At 37.3% G+C, this 10,790-nt stretch overlaps 1 long non-coding RNA gene across 1 annotated transcript; it reads left to right on the top strand.

Moving 5' to 3' along the window:
* The first annotated feature begins 1,890 nt into the window (after positions 1-1,890).
* Positions 1,891-10,234, top strand: LOC150106850 (uncharacterized). Its single transcript, XR_016548380.1, has 3 exons — positions 1,891-1,965; positions 8,491-8,660; positions 10,144-10,234. It is a non-coding gene; the product is annotated as an uncharacterized LOC150106850 (long non-coding RNA).
* Positions 10,235-10,790: the final 556 nt, after the last annotated feature.

The raw sequence follows: 10,790 nt of genomic DNA, 5'->3' as shown, positions 1-10,790 counted from the left end.
TACTATCACTAAATTTTGTCATATCATATCACTAAGTTTTTTCAAAATATCGTAATCTACTCTTCTTTGCACTTTCACTTTTTTAGTTTCCCTGTATAATCAGTCTTTATAAAATGAAATAAACAGTTATTATTTAAATTGATATGTATATATTTTCTGCTAGTTTATCTATGTTTCTCCAATTTTAATATAAGTGATACTTTTGCGTATATTCTCTAATACAAAATATGTATATGTGCATGCATCAAATGTGAAATTTCATATTTTCACAATAGAAATAAACTTTATTTCGATTTTGATAGCATCACCCCCCCCTCCCGTTGCAACACTACCAGACACCCGAAAGCTGTTATGAAACATAGGTACAGTTTTTATTTCATTTGTGATTTTTCCATAATAATTGTTCCACATAACGTTTAATTTTTTTCGACAGAGAAACTAAGTTTTGATTATTATAAATTTGCAAATTATAAATAAGAAAATATACATATTATTCCCCTATTATTATAAATCAGGAAGTTATGTGACGTTGGCTAATAGGGGAAATTAATATTTAAAAACACTGTCATCCTACAAATGCAATATCAGAATATGCTTCGAATGTCTGCTAATCAATCAGAAAGATGGAAAACAGAACAAGGAATTTCTGCTTGTAAAATATTCAGTTATTGCACGAGGTACTTTAGTAGTGTGCTGCCTTCTGGGCATGTTCTTTTGTTCTGGTTCATCTGCTTTTGGAACACTGTTCCAAAAGCCCAGTGAACATGTCATTACTTTCGTTTGATCTGACAATGAACTCATTCCAATCAGCTCCTCACTTCACCTCAAGCTCTTGCGTTATTCCACGTGCAAATATTAACAACTGGGCTGTGGAAGTAATGTCAGTTGATTCATCAATAGCTAATGAAAAATAGGCAAATTTTTTTGAATGAGATGTTAATTGGACCTTTACATTTTCCGACATTGCAGTAATTCATGTTTGCACAGTCATCCTGCAACTGAATTTTCTCAACATTTTTGGCTGATTCAGGACAAATTTGTTTAGCAGCTATCTCAAGGCAATCTTTAACGAAATCTCCGTCTGTAAATGGTCGGCACCTTTTTGCTATAAGGCGAGATATTTCCAAACTTATTTCTGTTGCGATTTCCGAATCTTCAATAGGTTTTGTAAACATCATTTGCTGACCTGTCAATTCTCGTTTCAAAAATGAAATCTTTTGTTTACGTAGTTCTTCGGGTAGATTTGAAAATGTAGAATGCAGACTTTCATAGTGTCTCCTTATATTGTATTCTTTTGGTATGGCTACAACACTTTTGCAAATCAAGCACACGATATTATTAAACGACTGCACAAAACCATAAATAAGTATGATAGCTGGTGTATGTAGTATATGGCCTCCCTCGATGAGTCCCTGACCCCCTGGAGGACTCTTAATAATGATAATAATAATAATAATTTTTCAATGGCAATCATTTATTCTAAGTCAGAAAGTTACCGATTCAATAGAATTATCTTCATTAAATTCCCTTCCAAAACAAAACAATACATTAAACTGTATAGCTAATCATTTTAAAAATTGGGAAATTGTACACTATAATTACATTTCAGTTATACAAAAAAAAATTGAAGTCTGGTTTTTATTTCTATGTATTATTTTTTTAATAGATGTATAGTATATGATTTGCAGGTGTGAAAAGAATTAGAAAAAAAACTGAATGAAATTTTACATTTTTTGACAGATGGCAATTGCAAAGGGCGTATTGCTTGTTACTTTCATAATATTTATAATCTTCCTTGATAATAGACAACTTGCCATGAAACCTACAGCATTAGAAAGAGTATTTGGAGCTTCAGCAGGGTTAATTTACACCATGCTCGTAGCAGGACTAATAAAAGAATTCCAAAATTGCTGTATAGAAGAGATGGAAAAAACACTTAATCATGTGGTGATTATGGTCTTTGATGTAGGTATTTTAAAAAATATATCTGTGTACATATATATATATATATATATATATATATATATACACACACTCATTGGGTATGTATCCAAAAGCTAAGAACGAATTACATTTTTACTTGTATGCGAAAACAATTTCATGACTGCAGCCAAATGTGAACATAAATTTATTGCCAGCATGTCATTAAATTATATTACACAAAAAACGTGTTATAAATTTCGACAAATTAAAAATGTGTTTTTGGCGAAAGTTACAAAATTTCCTAAGCATGTAGTTAAGAATTAATGTGCAGTGCTTAGAGAAAACTATGCAGAGAGACGTTTCAGTATGTATGGAATATGTCCACACCGAACTGTGGTGCTCTTGTACTATACTTAGCATCAAGTGATTCAGGAATTCTTGAGGCAAACTAGTCCATCTCCTTCAGAGCAAGGATAAGGCCTTGTTTGTTTTCTAGAGAGGAATTTCAATCAGCACTGCATCCCAGATGTTCTATGGGATTGACATCTGGGGAGCGAGCTGGCTACTCGATTCAATTAAAAGCCTCGGTCTCCTGAAGTATATCGATGTATTTGTGGTGTGTCATTTTCATCCACAAAAATAAATTATTCGCCTATAGCACCACGGAACAGTCGAACACGACATCCAAGTACTTCTTGCAATATCGTTCACTAAGTTATGGCCACTTTTCCTAAATTTGTAGCTCCGTGCGTCCATTAAGCATAATGCCTCTTCACACCATGACCCCAACACCGCCGTATCTATTCCTTTTAAGAATATTCTTCCGATGGTAAGCAATACCATTTTCACGTCAGATCAAGCATCTTCTGGAATCGAGGAAAGCTTAAAACGATTCTCGTCTGTAAAGACTACATTAGCCAATTAGTATCTTGTTCAATTTTTATGGATACAAAACGTGCTCTACAATGAGCTGTGGATAAAGGGATGCACAGGCCTTTGGGCGTGTGGGCCTATTTCTCGCAGATGTCTTCCCACAGTTTGTCGCGATATCCAAAAATCTGTCTTCATGCTCCGTGGTAAAGTGAGAGTGACCTCTTAGCAGAAACATCTGGAACACATTCCATTGGTTTGAAGCGCTGTTCAGAGTCTGGATGCAACGCCATGTGAGATTCCAATCTCTCTAGGAATATCAGTAATGCTTTGGACTTCAAGCTTTCCAAAATCATCTACATTTTGTCTTTTAGACATTACAAGATTTCCACATTTGCAACTTTCCTTCAGGAAAACAGTTTCCTTCACACGCAATTCCCTTAGTGCAGCCTCTATCCTGAGATTACCACGTGACCCGTTTGCGGTCGATTCGAACATTTGAATATGTACCCGTTTTCTAGAGGAAATCATTAGTTATGTACAATTTACCACAAGCTGATTCTACTGAATTTGCAGTTGTAATCTTCAGGAATAGTGTTCGTTCTTAGGTTTTGGACAATAATGTATATATATATACAGGCATCCCTTGCTTAACGCGGCGAAATTAATTGCGGCAATCCTTTGATATACGCGGCAAGAGTTTTGATTAACGCGCCTTTAACCCTGCTTTAACCTTGCTAACCAAGTGCAAAATCTCGGGTTTGGCTTAGTCCCGAAGGTGTGGAAAGAGGGGAAAATAGTTTCACTGCATAAAGGAGGATCCAAGACTACGGTTGCAAATTACCGGCCGATCAGCATATCAGGAGTCGTTGTCAAGGTCTTGGAGAAAGTAGTCAAGGGAAAAATACAGGAATGGATTGATGAAAATGAGATACTGTACAGAGGACAGCATGGCTTTGTGAAGGGTAGATCATGCCTCAGTAACTTGCTCAAGTTTTATAACAAGGTGACAGCTGAACTGGATAAGGGAAATGGGTTTACAGTGATACTGCTGGACCTGGCAAAGGCGTTTTACAGGATACCACATGGAATTCTAATCCGTAAACTACAACATATGGGAATGGATATAGGATTGGTGAGATGGATAGCTGGGTGGTTGATGGAGAGATATCAAAGAGTAGTTTATTCAGGAGTAGAGTCCAAAAGACGGCCTGTGACTAGTTGTGTGCCACAGGGTTCTGTTCTTGGACCACTGCTGTTTAATCTGTTCATTAACGATATAGGGAAGGGTCTAAGTGGGACAGTTCATTTGTTCGCTGATGATGCAAAGTTGGGTAGGGCGATAGTGAATGAAGAAGATGTCAAAGTCTTGCAAGATGACTTAGATCGATTGGAGTTCTGGACTAAGGAGAATGGATGTCAATTTAATGTGACAAAATGTAAGGTTATGCATTTCGGAGTGAAAAAATTAGCAGCAGTATACCACATTGGTGGAACTGTACTCCAAGAGATTGATGAGGCCAGGGACTTGGGAGTGTTGGTGGATAGGGAGATGAAGTTTAGGGGGCACATTGCGAAAATAGCTAAATCAGCTCATCAACTCACTTGGTTGTTGAAAAATACCTTGACGAGCAGAGACAAGCAAGTTATTGTACCTCTGTACCAAGCCCTGATAAGACCTCATCTCGACTACTGTGCCCAGATTTGGTCACCTCGGTTCCTTCTTGATGGGAAGGAGGTGGAGAGGATCCAGAGGCAAGTGACTAAGATGATAGCAGGTCTATGGAATGAACCATATGAGAACAGGTTGAAGATTTGTGGGTTGCAGAAACTAATTGATAGGCGGATAAGGGGAGATATGATTGAGACGTTCAAATTGCTAAAAGGATTCTATAGGATTAATTCAGAGGATATTTTTGAGATCATGACTGGTGGTGGGAGAACTAGGGGACACCCATGGAAGCTGGGCAAGAGCATGGTCAGCAGGGGTGTTAGAGCTGGGTTCTTTACTTTTAGAGTAGAGTGGTAAATGAGTGGAATAAGCTGCCAGAGTCTGTTGTGGATGCCATGACAGTGAGCGAGTTCAAGGCAAGGTATGATAGATACTGTGAGAATGTTGAACAGTTGTGTGAACATGATGTTTAGGGCCTCCCTCGATGAGTCTAAGGACTCCCTGGAGTAGCCCGTAGTAATAATAATAATAATAATAATAATAATAATAATAATAATAATAATAACAATAAACTTCCAACATCTTTCTCTAAATCCAGAGTAATTTAATAATAAGGTGGTACACCTGTTGGCAACTCGTATAGGTAAATATGACTTCATTGTTTATTGATTTTAAATATAAACTATTCCGAATGTTTATTATCTCAAGTTCTACTTCAGCTTGGTTTTTACTTATTTTTACTTATTAAACTTTAAGCTTACTCGTAAAGAGGTTACCTAAATCGTGTTAAGTTATCTTTACACATTTGATATCAACCTTTAACATGCCAGTTGATTCTCTTATGGACATTTCTTAACACTGTTAAACATATATCTTAAAAGTCTTTCTAATACAACTATAAGAGGAATTATATAAAAGTTTTGAACTTACAAAGGCTCTGTATCTCACATTCAGTCAAAAGTTAAAAGTTCTATGGCGATTCTTTAGTCTCACATCTTCTTCAGGAAATTTTGGCTCAGCAGCATCTCATCGGGAACATAGCAGGCTGTGGGCTCATTCAGCTCCGGCAAAAGGTTACTCTCCCTCGGCGAAAAGAAAAACTTAAGAGCGAAGGTGCTTCGGGAAATTTTCCTTGCCTTTTCTTCTCTGCTTGGGCTCGCCGAAAATGCCTGGACGACTGCGTTCTTTTTTTGCCGTTTCAACAGCTAGAATTGCCGCCAACTGTTAACTGGATCCTTCTCTGGCCTGAAAACTTTTCTCCAGCAATTTGAAACCTTGTCTGCAGTCTAGAAGTAATCTCTCTCTAGCGACGTCTTGAACCGAGAAACTCCTTTCTGGAAGCGGGAAACTCTTCTCTTAAGCAACGTGGATCCGGGCAGTCTCTCTGACGACGACTCTGGACCGGGCGGCCTCCTCTCTGACAGCAATTTTGGAACCGGGACCACCTTCTGCTTGCTTCAGTCACTTTTTATTAGGCCTCCTCTGAGACCTCGCATGAAGTTTGGCAACCCCCAAAGAATCGGTATGAGTCTTTCATCTTAAGTTTCAAGTTCGGCACTCCCTTTGTTCTCTTCCGCTTTCTTTTGAATTGTAAGTTGCGGCCATCGGAAAGTTGTTTGAACTCTTTCTGAATGACTTCGGAGATGTTTATACTTAGAGCCAGCAAGCCTTTCTCATACATACACGTTTCAGTTACAATCTTTCTAATGCCGCCAATGTACAGCTTCAGCGACAAAAACATTGCCTTTGTTTTTAATACTCTAACATATTCTTATTAAAGCAGTATATACAGTTAGCTTCAAAAGAGTTATTTACAAAAACATCTAATGCAAACTATACTAAGACAAACAAAGTTTATTTTTTTACAATATTCACATGGGGCTTAACCTAAGTAAAAAAATCGATGTAATGTGCTTTGGAATATTTAATATTTAAGCTACAATCGAGTTTTTACACTTTGCTTATAATTCGCTCAACTCGCTGTTTGACTTCCACTGATCCAAATTAATTCATTTACCCGGACTTATAAGAAAATTACTGATTTGACAATTTTAACGAAAAATAAATAAACAATAGCGATACACTTAAAGCAAATTAAAAATAATATAAAATAATGATAAATAAAATGTTATGTTTTCAGTTTTAATTAAAAATCGACCAAAAATCGCTCCGCGATCGACGGGTTGAACACCCCTGGTCCATGCCATAGACTCTATGGCCATCCTCTCGGTGGACTTAGCCAACGCTTTTGACAACGTGCGCCACTCTTACCTATTTAACATCTTAGAACAGATCTTTGATGGCACTGTTATCAAAAGCGCCTACCAGAACACCTTCGACGCGCCTATTAGTCAACAGATTCCTGTCATAGCCGATCTCCCAATCAGGAGAGGCGTAAAGCAGGGTTGTCCATGGAGTCCCCATAAAAAAAGCAATAATAATTGAATTGTAAGCAGGTAAGAATCCTCAACTTCCAGAAAGCTACAGACCCATTAGCCTCTTATCAAGTCTTGGAAAAGTCACTGAAAAGGTTATACTCACAAGGCTACAAGCAATCACTGACAAGCTCGGAATCATCCCAAACGAGCAATTCGGATTCCGCAGAGAACACTCCACAGCACAACAAATGCACCGTCTGGTAGAATACATAGCAGGAGGCTTTAACTGGAATCTCCAGACGGCTGCAGTCTTCATCGACATAGCGAAGACCTTTGATAAGGTATGGCATCAGGGACTTCTCTACAAACTTATACAATTTAACTTCCCAATAAAACTAGTCAAACTAATTAAAGCATACCTAAGTGACAGACACATGCAAATCCAACTAAATGGAACAGTGTCATCCAAACGCAAGATCCGTGCAGGCATGCCACAGGGTTCCCTCTTAGCACCTCTACTGTACTCGATCTATACAGCTGATATCCCCCCAAACCCGAGAAATATCATTACAGCATTATATGTGGATGACACCGCGATACTTTCAAGATCTCGCAGCCCTCAGCTAGCAATTAGAAGGCTGCAAGGCGGCATCAACACACTAGAAACTTGGCTAACAGATTGGAGGATCCAGGTAAACCCCCTGAAAAGTTCTGCTGTGCTGTTCTCCAGAAGAAAAGTCACCAGCAAGGATGACATCCAGCTCCACGGACTCAAGATCCCATGGGTAACAGAAGCAACGTATCTTGGTGTGAAACTGGATAGCAAACTGCTATTTAGTAATCACATCAAACTAACAGGAGTGAAGACATCCAGAGTAATTGCACAACTCTACCCCCTGATCAACCGCAAAAGCAAACTAGATGTAAGAAACAAGCTAACGCTGTTTAATAATAACGAATTACAAAACTGTAATTCGCCCAGTTATCACCTACGCCTCTCCAGCATGGAGTCATACCTCAGAAACCAACATACAAAAACTACAAAGAATCCAGAACAAGTGCCTAAGAATGATCCTAGATGCCCCATGGTACATAAGAAACTCCCAGATCCACCGAGAAGTAAACATCCCTTACATACGCTCGCATCTCCACGACTTAGCTGAGAAATTCTTTTCCAAGGCAACCCTGCACTCAAATCCACTGATCAAACAAGCCAACAACTACAGTGAAGCAATACACTGCAAATACAGAAGACCAAAATCTATTCTACCACACACCGAACATCACTAACTTCAGGCCCCAAGAAGGCGAGCAGGTAGCTCAATAATACCTCATTCACAGTATCACTTACAGAGATAAAGGGGAAAAAGAAAAGCATTTTTGCTTCACCCATCCAGCCAGTAACGTTATGCGTATTGTAAGCACCCTTTGTAATAACGTTTAATCTCTGTTAATCCAATAAAGTAATCCATTCTTCAAAATACAAAATATATTCTACAGGTATAAGTTATAAATTTAACTCCCTATTTAATATGTTTCTTTTTAATTTGATTAATTACTAAAATAAAAATTGTTTCTTAGTTATAAACAATGAACTTAATTGGATTATATTAATGCTGGTTTCGTCTGATTTTATTTTCGCTGCAGGTGGCAGGATATGTCATGCAGTATATTATTCCTCTTGGGTCTTGGCTATCAGTACTTCAATTTGTCAACATGTATGAAGTAAACTACTACACAACATCCATTTGGTTAACCACATTGTTTTTGACCATTCTTATATTCATGGATTATGAGTTCATAATAAAAATAAGGCGGTAAGAATTTCTCACAATTTCTTTTAAGTTTTGGTTTCTTTTTAATCAATAATTTTTGTGTTTAATCATTTTTATTCGTTTCTTTTTATGTAGTATATCTGAGTGAATAAAAATGATAAGTAGAAATAATGAAGTTTTTTTAATTATTAATTATTTGAAAAAATACTTAGACAGTACTCTTGCCAACTTTTTTAGAAAAATGAAGTTCTACTGGGCCATCCTCAATATTTCAATTACCTTATTATTATTGTTATTACCCCAAGACCTCATGGAGTCAAAGACTCATGTGGGAGGTCCTTTTATCACACACACACCTCTCACACATACCGTGTCTTAAACACACTCAAACTCCTTGCAGACACCACACTCTCAGGCAAGGCAAGGCAAGGCATTCCAATCATTCACAACTCTGCACGAAAAAAACCTGCCTCTCACTCCCCTACTCACACCCTCTTTATACAGTTTCCAGGGATGACCTCTGGTTCTCCCCTGATCTCCCACTATTCTCTGTAGAACTTCTCCACCATTGATCCTATAACAACCCCTTACCAACTTGTAGGTCTCTATCATATCTCCCCTCTTCCTCCTGTCCACCAGACTCTGCAAATTACATCTTCTCAATCTTTTCTCATACTCGACATTCCAGCAGTCAGAAACTGCCTTAGTCAGTTGCCTTTAGACCCTTTCCAACATCTCTTTATCCTTCTGAAAACCCGGTGACCAAATCTGGGCACAATAGTGCCCACGTGTGGCCTAATCAAAGCCTTATACAATGGAACAAGAATCTCCCTACTTCTACACATCAGTGTCCTCCACATCATTCCCAGAAGCCTTTGTGTTGCCTTCACAATTTTGGCTATGTGTCACCTAGATTTTAGATCCTTATTCACTATCACCCCCAGATCTCTTATTTCCTCTACCTCCAACAATATATTCTCGCCAAGAATAAATTCTGCATCCCATCTTTGTTTTCCAAATTTTAAAACCTTACATTTTGCAATTGAACTTGCATCCCCATTTCCGTGCCCAATCACTCAATTTATTCAAGTCTTCTTGCAAGGCCACAACATCTTCATTACTCTCTATGGTTCGTCCCAACTTTGCATCATCTGCAAATAACTGAATATCTCCATCCAAATCTTTGCCAATATCATTAATATACAAGTTAAACAGTAATGGCCCTAAAACAAATATATATATATAAATATTTTCAAAGGCCTTTGACTAGGCTGCCACATGACAAACTAATAGCTAAACTGTTAAACAGGATTAGATAACAGACTAGTAAGTTCGATAGCTAATTGGTTGTCAGACAGGTATCAGCAGGTTGTATATGGAACAGGAATCTGTTTTGGGACCATTATTGTTTAACATTTCATTCCATTACACCTGAATTGAGTATATGTAGTATGAATATAGTATATGCATTTATATATATATATACTATACAAAGAAATTAATTTTCTAATATTTCTATTTCTAGTTTCCTGTTCTTAAGGGATCCCGGGCTATAAATTGGTGATACGACTTTACCTGGTGAAGAAATGGGAGCTGTACAGAATTTGAAGATCTTGTAAAGCAAGCAGATTTTATAGTGACCACGTGTGACCATTCTAAAGAAACAGCAAACTTATTGAATTCAAAAGCTTTTAATCTCATGAAGTGAAATGCCATTGTTATTAATACTAGTAGAGGAGGTATTGTTCATTAGGATGATTTGTATGATGCTCTGAAAAGTAATAAGATTCATGGTGCAGCATTAGATGTCACAGTTCCTGAACCACTGCCTAAAGACCATAAACTCCTAACTTTGCCAAACATTACCTCATATGGGTAGTTCAGAGACAGCAGTGAGAATTAATATGGCAAAACCATATTTTAAAAAAATAAACTGGGTCTCCTTCCCAAACTTCCAGAAATTGTATCTGTTCATTGTTTCATCTTTCCTTCAATAAGAAATTTGTTCTACCATAGAGATTAACTTGAATATAAGTTTATTTGAGAGATTTTAATCGCAGTATATACATATTTTGTTATGCATGCATATTCTGATATATTTGTTAATTAAATTAGTTTATTGTATCACAGAATTTTTTATTAAAGAGTTATTAATCTAATGAAGTCTAAAAA

Source organism: Typopeltis vanoorti, chromosome 5, assembly GCF_054136105.1.
Source record: "Typopeltis vanoorti isolate ZY-2024b chromosome 5, IOZ_Tvanoo_1.0, whole genome shotgun sequence".
NCBI lineage: Eukaryota > Metazoa > Arthropoda > Arachnida > Uropygi > Thelyphonidae > Typopeltis > Typopeltis vanoorti.
This window is presented reverse-complemented; position numbering and strand designations above follow the sequence as displayed.